Genomic DNA, 13,499 nt, shown 5'->3' with positions numbered 1-13,499 from the left:
TTTGGCTTAGGGTGGGTGACAGGCCCAGGTGTCCCCAGCCGGGCCAAAGAGGAAGGAGCTGGCTTGGGAAGCGTCTCCTGGCAAAGGGAAGGGGACAAGAGGGACAGGGACAGGTCTGAGGGGGACAGGAGCTTCAGGAGCTCTCCTTTCCCGTGAGGAGATGCCAGCAGGAGCCAGGGGAAGGATCTGGAGCAGCCCCGTGCACACACCGAGCCCTGGGCACCCCGGGATGAGCTCGGTGCAGAGCGGGATTCACAGAGAGATCCATGGAGGGGTCAAGGTGGGATCCATGGAGGGATCACAATGGGATCCATGGAGGGATCACAGTGAGATCCATGGAGGGATCAAGGTGGGGTTCATGGAGGGATCAAGGTGGGATCCATGGAGGGATCAAGGTGGGATCCATGCAGGGATCAAGGTGGGATCCATGGAGGGATCAGGGTGGGATCCATGGAGGGATCACAGTGAGATTCACAGAGAGATTCATGGAGGGATCAAGGTGGGATTAATGGAGGGATCACAGTGGGATCCATGGAGGGATCAGGGTGGGATCCATGGAGGGATTCATAGCAGGATCACGGTAGGATTCATGGAGGGATGCACAGGGGGATCACAGAGGGATTCATGGAGGGATTCATGGAGGGATTCACAGAGGGATCAGGGTGGGATCCATGGAGGGATCAGGGTGGGATCCATGGAGGGATCACACCAGGATTCATGGAGGCATCACAGTGGGATCCATGGAGGGATTCATAGCAGGATCACGGAGGGATTCACGGAGGGATTCACGGAGGGATCCATGGAGGGATCACAGTGGGATCACAGAGGGATCAGGGTGGGATCCATGGAGGGATCACAGTGGGATCCATGGAGGGATTCATAGCAGGATCACAGAGGGGTTCATAGAGGGATGCACAGGGGGATCACAGAGGGATTCACGGAGGGATTCATGGAGGGATTCACGGTGGGATTCACGGAGGGATTCACGGAGGGATGAATTCCCAGTGGAATCACGGTGCGATTCCTGGAAGCATTTTTGCAGGGCTGCACCGCGGGCTCACGGCGGGCTGCAGGCGCTCCCGCATTCCCAGCAGTGGGAGCGAGCCGCGGGGTGCTGCCGATGCCCGGCCGCAGAGCCGCCCGCAGCGCCGCAGCTCAGCCCGGAGCGAGCGCGGCTCCTGCAGCACCCGCCAGCCCCGGCTCCCTCCGCCGCTCCCCCTCCCCGCACGCCGGGATTAACGGAGCGGCTCCCGCGGCCATCTGGAGCGGGGGCCGCCCCCCTACCCCCTTCCACCCCCCTGCCCCGCGGCATGGCAGCGCCAGGTGCTGCTCGGAGCCCTCGGAGATGACCCAGACCCGCACGGAGGTACCGGAGCGCCCGGACACCCCGAGCCCGCGGTCAGCACGGGGGTCCCGGGGGGGAGAGGCCGGTCCGGCCCCTTCCGCTGGGGTTTAATGGACTCGTGGCGTATGAACATCCCCATCATGTGATGAATCAGAGGCTGCTTCCCTTCCCTGCGAGCGGCGCAACAAAGCTGCGATTGAGGATGGAGGGCTCGGGGCAGCGGCACCGCCAGACACCCCCCGGTGCAGGGGGGGCCCGGAGCGGCGGCGCTGCCCTTCCTCCCGGCCCTGAGGAGGAGGAGGAGGAGGCGGAGGAGGAGGAGGATGGCGCTCCGCTCGCAGCAGGCAGCGAAACGAGCCGCGGAGCCAAGGGAAGGTCGCGCTTTCCTGGGAAGCGCCAGACGACATCGCTCAGCCCCATCCATCACATCCCATATCCAGCGCTGGGGTCCGGCCCCCCTGAGCCCCCCCCATTCACCAGGATGGGGTTTGGGGGTGCTGGGGGGTCCGGCCCCCCCGAGCCCCCCCCGTTCACCAGGATGGGGTTTGGGGGTGCTGAGCCAAAACCTCCGCGCTGCTCTGCCCCTGCACGGAGTCGGGGGGTTCGAACCCAGGGGGTCCCAGCCCGCAGCATTTGGGGTGTTGGGGGCACAAACCGGCTCGCAGCCCATAAACACACGGCGGAGACAGCTCGGGGGGCCTCAGCTCGGCACGATGGGCAGGGGGTGCAGGGGGAGCCCCTCGGGCAGACGGGGGGTGCCGGCCCCCATAGCGCGCCCTGGGGACGGGAGCGCAGCCCCCTCCGCTTCCCTAAAAGAGCCCCCCCAGCACCCTGAGGGGCTGCGCTGCCGCTCCGCGCCCGCTGAGGAAGAGGAGGAGGAGGAAGAGCGGAGGAGGAGGAGGAGGAGGAAGGAGCCGCGCCGCAGGCACTCACCGTGACCGTGCGGGGCGGGCAGCGGCCGGTCCCCCCCGCGCTGCCTACGGGCGCAGCATCCCCCCGGCCGCCCCCAGCCCGAGCGGGAGCCCGAGCCGGAGCGGGAGCCGGAGCCGCAGCCGGAGCCGGAGCTGGGCATGCTCGGGGGCCACCGAGCGGCACGTGACGCCGGGCTGGCACCGAGCGGGGCGGGGGGGACGCGCCGCCCCCACCGCCCCCCGCCCCCGCAGCCCCCGCGGGGACCGCGCTGAGCCCCCCCCGGGCCGCGCTGGGGGGATCCGGGAGCCTGCGAGGGGACGGAGAGCGATGGACACCCCGAGCACAGCCCCGCTCCCCGCGGGAACAGCCGAGATCCGCTGGAGCCGAGTGACAGAGACTGGGGGGCAGCCTGGACCTGCACCCCAAAACCTGGGCACAGTCTGGACCTGCACCCCAAAACCTGGGCACAGTGTGGACCCTCATGCCAGAGCCTGCACCGAATTCCAGAACCTCGGCACAGCCTGGACCCAAATTCCAGAACCTGGGCACAGTGTGGACCCGAATTCCAGAATCTGGGCACAGCCTGGACCTGAATTCCAGAACCTGGGCACAGTCTGGACCCGCATCCCAGAGACTGGACCCACATCCCAAAACCTGGGCACAGTGTGGACCCGAAGTCCAGAACCTGGGCACAGTGTGGACCCGAAGTCCAGAACCTGGGCACAAACTGGACCTGCATCCCAGAACCTGGGCATATCCTGGACCCAAATTCCAGAGCCTGGGCACAAACTGGACATGAATTCCAGAACCTGGGCACAGCCTGAACCCACATCCCAAAGGTTGGGCACATCAGGGACCTCCATCCCACACCTGGGGACAGCCAGGGCACTGTGCCCCAATCCATGGCACTGCCCTCATTCTGCCTGCCACACCTGCCAGGCCCGTGGTGGCACCCTGATGACACCCTGGTGGCACCCTGATGGCACCCGGAGCCCACAGGGACCTCCATCCCACACCTGGAGACAGCCATGGCACCGCGCCCCAATCCATGGCACTGCCCTCATTCTGCCTGTCACACCTGCCAGGCCCGTGGTGACACCACGCTGGCACCCTGGTGGCACCCCGGTGGCACCTTGATGGCACCCTGAGCCCACAGGGACCTCCCATCCCACACCTGGAGACAGCCATGGCACCGTGCCCCAATCCATGGCACTGCCCTCATTCTGCCTGTCACACCTGCCAGGCCCGTGGTGGCACCCTGGTGGCACCTTGATGGCACCCTGGTGGCACCCAGAGCCCACAGGGACCTCCCATCCCAGCCCTGGGGACAGCCAGGACGCTCCAGGAAGGGAAAACTTTGATCCTGTAATCCCCCATCAGGCACAGGGCTTTAGGGGCTGGCACCAGGGTGGCTTTCACTGATCTGTGTCCCCACAGCGTGGGGGACACTGTCCCTCCCTGCCAGCACACAGCAGCACCCCAAAATGGCATTGTCCCCACCCTGCAGGCACAGGGCATCCACAGGGGCTGCTCCACCTCCCACTGCTCCCCAAAAAGAGCCCAGGAGGAATCGGGGAGCTCTCAGGGGAGCCCCCAGGCAGGCTGAGCACCCCGGTTTGGTGTCTGGTTGTTCCCTGCTCCCTTTATGGCACACCAGGAGGTGCCCCATCCCCAAGCCACGGGCACAGCAGGGCCTGCAGGCAGAGCTGGGGACAGGATTGGGATGAAAAATCCCAAATTTGGGGTGGCAGAGCCAGGATAGGGCACTGGGTGCTGCCCACACACGCTCCTGGCTGGGGGTGCCTGGCGTGCCCTGGAGCTTCCCTTCTGCACAGCTGGGCCCGGTGCCACCTCCGGAGGACAACGGCCACCACTCGGTGCCCTGGGGCACAGGTGGGGCTGGCAGGACCCTTCCCCAGGTGGCCACCACCTCCCAACCCCATTGCCTGCCCTGCTGTGACATTCCCAGGTGCTGGGGCTCACAGGAAGGTTCCTGGGGTCACAGCTCCAACCCTACTTAGTGGGATCCATGGAGGGATCACAGTGGGATTCAGAACAGAATTCATGGTGGGGTCACAGAGGGATTCAAGGCGGGACTCATGGTGGGATTTATGGAGGGATCACAGAGGGATCAGGGTGGGATCCATGGAGGGATCAGGGTGGGATCCATGGAGGGATCAGGGTGGGATCCATGGAGGGATTCATAGCAGGATCACGGTGGGATTCATGGAGGGATTCATGGAGGGATTCATGGGAGTCCCATTCCCTGCCCCACTGTGACACCCCCAGGTCCCAGGACACACAGGGAAGGTGGTCCCTGCTTCTGGGGTCACATCTCCAGACTGACCAGGAGGCTCCTGGAGCAGCCCCAATCCCATTCCCTGCCCCACTGTGACATTCCCAGGTGGTTCCTCAGGTCACAGCTCCAACCCCACCAGGAGGCTCCTGGAGCACCCCCAATCCCATTCCCTGCCCCACTGTGACACCCCCAGGTCCTGGAGCACACAGGAAGGTGTTCCTGAGGTCATCACTCCTAATTAGAGGCTCCCAGGGCAGTCCCAGTCCCATTCCCTGTTCCCTTGTGACACAAGAAAGTGATTCCTGAGGTCACAACTCCAACCCCACCAGAAGGCTTCTGGAGCAGTCCCTCTTGTGGCATTCCCAGGTCCCAGGACACACAGGAAGGTTCCTGAGGTCACAGCTCCAACCCTACTTAGAGGGTCCCAGGGCAGCCCCAGTCCCATTCCCTGCCCCGCTGTGACACCCCCAGGTCCCAGGACACACAGGGAAGGTGGTCCCTGCCCCTGGGGTCACAGCTCCAGACTGACCAGGAGGCTCCTGGAGCAGCCCCAATCCCATTCCCTGCTCCACTCTGGCATTCCCAGCTCCCAGGACACACAGGGAAAGTGCTGGGGTCACAGCTCCAACCCCCCCAGGAGGCTCCTGGAGCAACCCCAGTATGGCATTCCCAGGACACACAGGAAGGTTCCTCAGTTCGCAGCTCCAACCCCACGTGGAAGCTCCTGGAGCAGCCCCAATCCCATCCCCTGCCCTGCTGTGACATTCCTGGGTCCCAGGACATTCAGGAAGGTTCCTGAGGTCACAGCTCCAACCCCACCAGGAGGCTCCTGGAGCAGCCCCAATCCCATTCCCTTCCCCCTGTGACATTCCTAGCTCCCAGCACACACAGGACGGTGGTCCTTGTCCCCAGGGTCACAGTTCCAACCCTACTTGGAAGCTCCTGGAACAGTGCCAATCCCATTCCCTGCCCCGTTGTGACATTCCCGGATCCCAACACACACAGGAAGGTTCCTCAGATCATAACTCCAACCCTACTTAGAGGCTCTCAGGGCAGCCCCAATCCCATTCCCTGCCCTGCTGTGACATTCCCGGATCCCAGCACACCCAGGAAGGTTCCTGGTGTCACAAATCCAACTCCACCAGGAGGCTCCTGGAGCAGCCCCAATCCCATTCCCTGTCCTGCTGTGACATTCCTGGATCCCAGCACACCCAGGAAGGTTCCCGATGTCGCAGCTCCAGCCCCAATCCCATTCACTGCCCCGCTGTGACATTCCCGGATCCCAGCACACCCAGGAAGGTTCCTGGTGTCACAACTCCAGCCCAAATCCCATTCCCTGCTCTGCTGTGACATTCCCGGATCCCAGCACACCCAGGAAGGTTCCTGGTGTCACAACTCCCTCCCCAATCCCATTCCCTGCCCTGCTGTGACATTCCTGGATCCCAGCACACCCAGGAAGGTTCCCGATGTCCCAGCTCCAGCCCCAGCCCCACTCCCGGCTCTGTCTGGAGCTGCCTCAAGGCCACGGCCCAGATTAGCGCGGTTGATTCCGGCGCTTTGCCCCGGCCCGCCGGGGATCTTTGCTCCCTTCGCCGGGCTTTTATGGCTGTCTGGGCACACGGGGAGAGCTCCGGGAGCCAGAGAGGGACGGGCCCGCCGATCCCGTCTGGAGCAGCCTCACCGCGCCAGGCGAGGCGCAGCCTGCAGCTCCCAGCCCGTCTAGACGCCAAAATCGCCTCGCCGCGGCCCCAATCCCAGCACTGGAGGCAAAAAAGGGGCGAGAGGGAATGGAGAACACTCCAGTGGGATGAACCGGGAGCAGCGCCTCGGGCTGGAGCCTCACCGAGCTGCTGCTGCGGCCAGCACAGCCAGCTCCGTGCCCCGGGGACCCTGCGCTCCTCCGCGCAGCATCCCAGAGCTGCAGGAACTGCCGGAGGAACATTTCCCTGCGGGATGACGCGGGGAAGGGGGGTGGCTGCCTCGCCCACCCCACCCCGGAGCATCTCCGAGGAGGAATTTTGCATCTGGGATGGGCGTTTGGAGCAGGAGCTGCAGGTGCAGGGCTGTTCCTGCCCCATCCAGGGAACATCCCGGGCTGCAAAAACTGCAAAAACTGCAATCCCGGGCTGCAAAAACCGCAAAAACTGCAATCCCGGGCTGCAAAACCTGCAAAAACTGCAATCCCGGGCTGCAAAAACTTCTCCCCCGGCCCTTCCTCACTTACTTGATGAAGTAGAGGCCGCCGTGCATGGTGGTGTCCACCTCCCAGCCTCGGGGCAGCCCTGCGGGGACAGGCAGGAGCGGGGTCACCCTCGCTGTCCCCTCCGGGAGGGTGAGGGCAGGGATTGAGGGGTGATGGTGACACTTTGTGCCGTTCTCACACCAGGCTCAAACTGCGTTTTCGGAGGAGTTTGAGGCCCCTCCTCATCAGAGACCACAGAAAGGAGGGGGAAATCCGCCAGGAAAACCCACGCTGGGCAGAATCAGCATCACCTCTACAACCCCCCAATTCCTCCCAGGTGCAGGCAGCTCCAGCTGGCTCATTTTTGGGGGGTCTCCTCTGCACCCCCGGGGGATTTCAGCGCACATTTCCCAGTGCCAGGCCCAGGCTCACCTGCGCAGGAGAAGTGCCCGCTCTGGACGGCGTAGCCCGAGCCCGGGTGCACCCAGCTGGTGGATTTGGTGTCGTCGCTGCGAGGGACAAGGACAAGAGGGGGCTGTCAGCACCCCCGGGGGGGCTCGGCAGCCCCTTCCCCATCTCTGGCCACCACCACGGGGGACTTCTCGAGTGGGTTTTAGAGGGGAAACTGCGACAGCAAAGGTGGCTGTGACACGGGACAGCACAGGGACCCCAAAGCGAGCCCCCCATCCTTTGCAGCCCCCCAGCCCCAGCAGAGCCCCCTCCCCAGCCCAGGCCGGCTCCGTACTTGATGAAGAAGATCCTGCCGTCCCCACAGACGCCGTAGGTCCACCTGCCCGGCAGGTCCAGCCAGTCGATGTCATCGCCCATGGGGGTGGCACGGGGGGCACGGGCAGCGCCCGCCTCACCCGGGCAGCGCCGGGCAGCGAGTCCCGGGCTGGCCCCGGGAGCAAAGGCTCAGCTCAGCCCTTCTTCCACCACCAGCCCGGCTCTGTTTGCTCTGAATGACCCGGCAGGGAGGGAAAAAGCAAAAGCAAAAAAAAAAAAAAAAAAATTCCCGGCCAAACCCATGGAGTTTAACCCCTTCAGAGCCGCGCACTCCCCGTGACTCTCCAGGGCCAGCTCGTCGCTGCTTCCTCCAGCGCCTGCTCGCTGTAATTACCGCCCATTAACTCGAGGTGAGTAATTATGGAGTTGTTACTTCCCTCTCCTGCTCGTTTGGAACAATGTCGGGTTCTTGCGGGCCCGTCTGATGTGGCAGCCAAGCCGAATGTAGGGCACCCTGATGATTATCTGCGGCGCTCCCGGGGCTGCCCACCGGGGCTTTGCTCTCGCAGCCCTCAATTAAAAGTCTTTCAAGGCCAAAGGTGGGGTCTGGGAGGCACCTGGGCCGCTGATTGAAGGAGCCAATTTGCCCTCCTGTCTCAGCTTTGCGCCTTTGTGAAGCTGCTCGTGGCACCAGCTGGCTCGGGAGAGGCCCCAGAGGTGGAAAAGAAGGAAAAAAATAAAATTTCCTGGTTCCCAAAAACTCCCTGATTCTCAAAGCAGAGGTTTAAGATTTTTCAAGTTGGAAGAGACTTCCAAAATGGAGCTGAATGTTTAGCTGAGCACCACCACGGCTGCTGAAGCATTTTGGGGTTTTTCCTGCTCAGTCCCCACATCAGAGCTGGGATTTGGGGAAACCAGTTCCCCGAAAGCTTTTCCTGGTGTCCTTTGAACCGCTGGGTGAGAAAAACACGTCTGGTTGGTGCCTTTGGGAGAGCAGCTGATGGCACCGTCCTGGGCACTGCTTCACCAGGAAAACTCCATTTCCTGGGCATTGTTTCACCTGGAAAACTTCATTCCATGGACATTGTTTCACCAGGAAAATTCACCTTTTCACCTGGAAAACTTCATTCCATGGGCATTGTTTCACCTGGAAAACCTTTATTCCAATTGCTTCACCTGGAAAACTCCATTCCATGGGCATTGTTTCACCTGGGAAAGTTCCATTTCCTGGGCATTGTTTCACCTGGAAAACTCCATTCCATGAGCATTGTTTCACCAGGAAACTTCACCTTTTCACCTGGAAAAGCTCCATTCCATGGGCATTGTTCTCCTGGAAAACCTTTATTCCAATTGTTTCACCTGGAAAACTCCATTCCATGGGCATTGTTTCACCAGGAAAAGCTCAATTCCCTGAGCATTGTTTCACCTGGGAAAGTTCCATTTCCTGGGCACTGTTTCACCTGGAAAACCTTTATTCCAATTGTTTCACCTGGAAAACTCCATTCCATGGGCATTGTTTCACCTGGAAAAGTTCACCTTTTCACCTGGAAAAGTTCAATTCCCTGGGCACTGTTTCACCTGGAAAAGCTTTATTTCAATTGTTTCACCAGGAAAATCTCCATTCCAGAGGAACCTGGGAACACCAGCAGGGCTTTTTGTTTCCATGCAATCCCAGACTTGTTTGGGTTGGGAGAGACTTTAAAGCTCCTCCAGTGCCCAGGCCAGGGACATTTCCTTATCCCAGGTTGATCCAAGCTCCGTCCTGGACATTTCCAGGGGTGGATTTCCAGTGTCACCCACAGGGATGTGTCCCTCTGGGTGACTCTGCCATGTTCCCAACGTGATCCCAAACTCCCACACTCCCCATCCATCCATCCATGACCAAATTCCTCATTTTTCCCCCAAAGGAGCAGCAAGACGGAGAAGTGGAGGGATCTGGGATTGAGGGAAATCAATCGGGAGCTCAGGTGGGGCTGGTTCAGGGCTGTGGTGACTCCCAAATCCCATTCCCTCCCAAACCAGGCGGATTTGCTGCCTTTTCCTGGGATGACAAAGCCTTGGGGACACCAGGAACGGGAAGGGGACAGCGGGATGAGAGGGAATGTGGGAAGATGCTGGCCTTGGACAGGGATGCTGGTTTGGGGGAGGAAGATTTCCTTTTCTCATTCCATTCCCTGATTTTCCTTTTCCGTTTCTCCTTTCCTTTCCAATTTTCCTTCCTTTCCTTTCCTTTCCTTTCCTTTCCTTTCCTTTCCTTTCCTTTCCTTTCCTTTCCTTTCCTTTCCTTTCCTTTCCTTTCCTTTCCTTTCCTTTCCTTTCCTTTCCTTTCCTTTCCTTTCCTTTCCCTTCTCCTTCTCCTTCTCCTTCTCCTTCTCCTTCTCCTTCTCCTTCTTCCCTCCCAGCCCCGATGTCCCCAAGGAGAAGCCACCAGCTGTCACCTCCTCCCCACCGTCCCCAGCCTCCCAACCACGCTGGGACCAGGGAGCAAAGGGAGGGAAGCGGCTGGAGAAGGGATGTGCGGCGAGGTGACAGCGCTGTCACCCCGGCAGGGAGGACACCGAGCCCGCGGTGACCCCGCTGGGTGACACAGAGCCCGGCTGGGGACATTTCCTGCCGCCTCCGGTGGCTCAGGCTCCAGGAATGTCACAGAACCGGGCGCTGCCCCGCGCTCAGGGGCGGCTGCTGCTCCCGCCCTGGATTTTCCTGTCCCAAAACTCATCCAGAGGATGGTGTGGGTGGTGGCACCTTGGGGACAGCCTCAGAGGGGGCGGTGGCAATTGTAACCTCAAGGGGGCGGTGGCACCTCGGGGACAACCTCAGTGGGCGCGGTGGCACCTTGGGGACAACCTCAGAGGAGGCGGTGGCACCTTGGGGACAACCCCAGAGGGGGCGGTGGCACCTCAGAGACAACCTCAGAGGAGGCAGTGACACTTTAGGGACAGCCTCAGAGGGGGCGGTGGCACCTTGGGGACAACCTCAGAGGGGGCGGTGGCACATTGGGGACAGCCTCAGAGGGGGCCGTGGCACCGCCCCCTGGATAAAACATTCCCGGGCGGTGGCAATTGGGGACAACCTCAGAGGAGGTTGTGGCATCTTGGGGACAACCTCAGAGGGGGAGGTGACAACTGGGGACAAGCCCAGAGGGGGCGGTGGCCTCGGCGCTGGCGGCGCATCCCGCACGGTTCTGGCACCACCTTCTGGGCAAAACCTTCCCGGGAAAACCAACCGGGAGCGAGGGGCGCGGGGCTGGCACTGTCCCCGAGCGATGTCCCCTCCGTGAGGGACGCGGGGCTGGCACTGTCCCCAAGCGATGTCCCAGGGACGCGGGGCTGGCACTGTCCCCGAGCCATGTCCCAGGGACGCGGGGCTGGCACTGTCCCCGAGCCATGTCCCAGGGACGCGGGGCTGGCACTGTCCCCACGCGATGCCCCCCCCGCGCTGGAAGCACGGAATGCCCGGGATGGGGAGGATTTGAGGATTCAGGGACGGAAGGGACAATTGCGGTGTCCCTGCGTGCTCCAGGTGTCCCTTAGGCACTTCCTGGCATGGAGCAGCCACGGGTTGTGTGGGGATTCCGTGCCAGGGTGGCGTCACCAGCGTGTCCCTGGCACTCCAAGTGTGTCCCAAGTGTGTCCCTGGCACTGTGGGTGTGACCCTGGCACTGCAGGTGTGTCCCTGGTTGTGTCCCTGGCACTGCAGGTGTGACCCTGGTTATGCCCCTGGCACTGTGGGTGTGACCCTGGCACTCCAGGTGTGTCCCTGGCACTGCAGGTGTGCCCCAGGTGTGTCCCTGGCACTGCGGGTGTGTCCCTGGTTGTGTCCCTGGCACTGTGGGTGTGACCCTGGCACTCCAGGTGTGTCCCTGGCACTGCAGGTGTGCCCCAGGTGTGTCCCTGGCACTGTGGGTGTGTCCCTGGCACTGTGGGTGTGTCCCTGGTTATGCCCCTGGCACTGCGGGTGTGACCCTGACACTCCAGGTGTGCCCCTGGCACTGTGGGTGTGTCCCTGGCACTCCAAGCACTCCAAGTGTGCCCCAGGTGTGTCCCTGGCACTGCAGGTGTGTCCCAGGTGTGTCCCAGGCACTGTGGGTGTGTCCTTGGCACTCCGGGTGTGTCCCTGGTTGTGTCCCTGGCACTGTGGGTGTGCCCCTGGCATCTGGAATCTTCCTGGCAGCTCTGGGAATGTTTTTCCTCCTTGTTCTGCTTTCCCCTTTGCCAGCTCCTCGCTCCACCCCAAACCCAACCCGAGTTACCCCAGGAGCCGGAGCTGAACCCCAACGTTCTGCTGGGCTCTGCCCCTGCCTGGCACAGAGAGGGAGCTGGGCACAGACCCCACAGTGCCAACGTGCCAGAGCCAGGGATGCGCCTGGCATGCACACAGGGCACAGCTGGCACCGAGTCAGTGACCCTGGGGAGGGAGGAGCAGGGATGGGAAAGGAAAAGGGGGAAGGAAAAAGGAAAAAGGAGAAGGAAAAAGGGGGAAAGAAAAGGGAGAAGGAAAAAGAGGGAAGGAAAAAGGAAAAGGATGGGAAAAAGGGGGAAAGGGAAAAGGAGGAAGAAAAGGGGAAGGAAAAGGGGAAAGAAAAGGGGAAAGAAAAGGGAAAAGAAAAGGGGAAAGGAGGAAAGGAGAAAGGGAAAAGGATAGGAAAATGGGGAAAGAAAATGGAAAAGGAGAAGGAAAAAGGGGGAAAGAAAAGGGAAAGCGAGAAAGAAAAAAGGGGAAAGAAAATGGAAAAGGAGAAGGAAAAAGGAGGAAGGAGAAAGGGAAAAGGAAAAGGAAAAAGGGGAAAAGAAAAGGGAAAAGGGGGAAAAGGAAAAAGGAGAAGGAAAAAAAGGGGAAAGGGAGAAGGATGGGAAAAAGGGGGAAAGGAAAGGAAAGGAAAGGAAAGGAAAGGAAAGGAAAGGAAAGGAAAGGAAAGGAAAGGAAAGGAAAGGAAAGGAAAGGAAAGGAAAGGAAAGGAAAGGAAAGGAAAGGAAAGGAAAGGAAAGGAAAGGAAAGGGAAAGGAAAAGGAATCCCAAAAACCCAGGCCAGGAAGGAAGGCAGAGCTTTTATCCCAAGGGCAGCTCCAATCCTTTTTTCCTAATTTAAATTCCTTTATCCCCTCCAAAATCATCAGAATAAACCCTGGGTTAAACCCCACTCAGAGCCCAGCAGGCCAAAATCAAATCCCAAAAATTCTTCATCCCATCCTTTGCGAATCCCTGGAAAAATCCAAATTATTCCTCCAGCCCAGTTTTGGGATAATTCCCTGCCCTAAAACCCGAGGAATCACAAACACCACCCAGAAATCCAACCCAAAATTGGATTTTCCCCAAATTTTCCCCCAATTTTATCTTGCAAATCTCTTTATTACAACACACAGATTAGTCCTGAATAGTTTTCTTATGTACAGAAATAGAATTTTTCTTTTTTTTTTTTTTTTTTTAGGTAGAAAAAACCCAACAAAGCAGCCACAAATCAAAGAAAATCCATAGAAAGCCAAATCCAAACTTTTTCCCCCCCCCAAAATGATACAAAAATAAAAATCTGCAACATCACAGTTTTGATTTAATTCCCTCCAAGTTTTACTTCTAATATATTTTTAAAATAATTTTAGAGGGAAAAAAGGAATTCTGAGGTGTTTAAGGATGGGTTTGGTGGTAATTAAATTCAATTTTCTGATGGAACAGCTGGAAAAAATGAGGTTGGAGGAGTGGGAAACTCATCCATGGGAATTTTGATTTAAAAATTTAAATTTTTCCCAAGGTTTGGACCCTTTGGAACTTGAAACCCTTTCAAGTTCCTTCATTAAATCCCAATTTTTTCCAAGCAGTTTTGGATTCCCAGCATTCCCAAGGTTCTCCTGAGCACCAAGAAATTCGAGTTGTCCACAAAGAACTGAAGCACCACAATCCCAAAAATAAATCCCAAAAATAAATCCCAAAAACAAATCCCAAAAACAAATCCCAAAAATAAATCCCAAAAATAAATCCCAAAATCCGGGAGATCCATGGGAAAAACCAACTGGGAGATCCATGGGAAAATTCTTGTTGTG

General features: G+C 59.3%; 1 protein-coding gene across 2 annotated transcripts in view; it reads right to left on the bottom strand.

Moving 5' to 3' along the window:
- PLEKHA6 (pleckstrin homology domain containing A6) overlaps window positions 1-2,385 on the bottom strand; it is a 56,392-nt gene extending 54,007 nt beyond the window's left edge. For both annotated transcript variants that reach the window (XM_058039664.1, XM_058039665.1), the window contains exon 1: window positions 2,279-2,385. The gene's annotated coding sequence lies outside the window, so the exon portion shown is untranslated. The remainder of the gene's footprint in view (window positions 1-2,278) is intronic.
- Window positions 2,386-13,499: the final 11,114 nt, after the last annotated feature.

Source organism: Melospiza georgiana, chromosome 23 (genome assembly GCF_028018845.1).
Source record: "Melospiza georgiana isolate bMelGeo1 chromosome 23, bMelGeo1.pri, whole genome shotgun sequence".
Lineage (NCBI taxonomy): Eukaryota > Metazoa > Chordata > Aves > Passeriformes > Passerellidae > Melospiza > Melospiza georgiana.
This window is presented reverse-complemented; position numbering and strand designations above follow the sequence as displayed.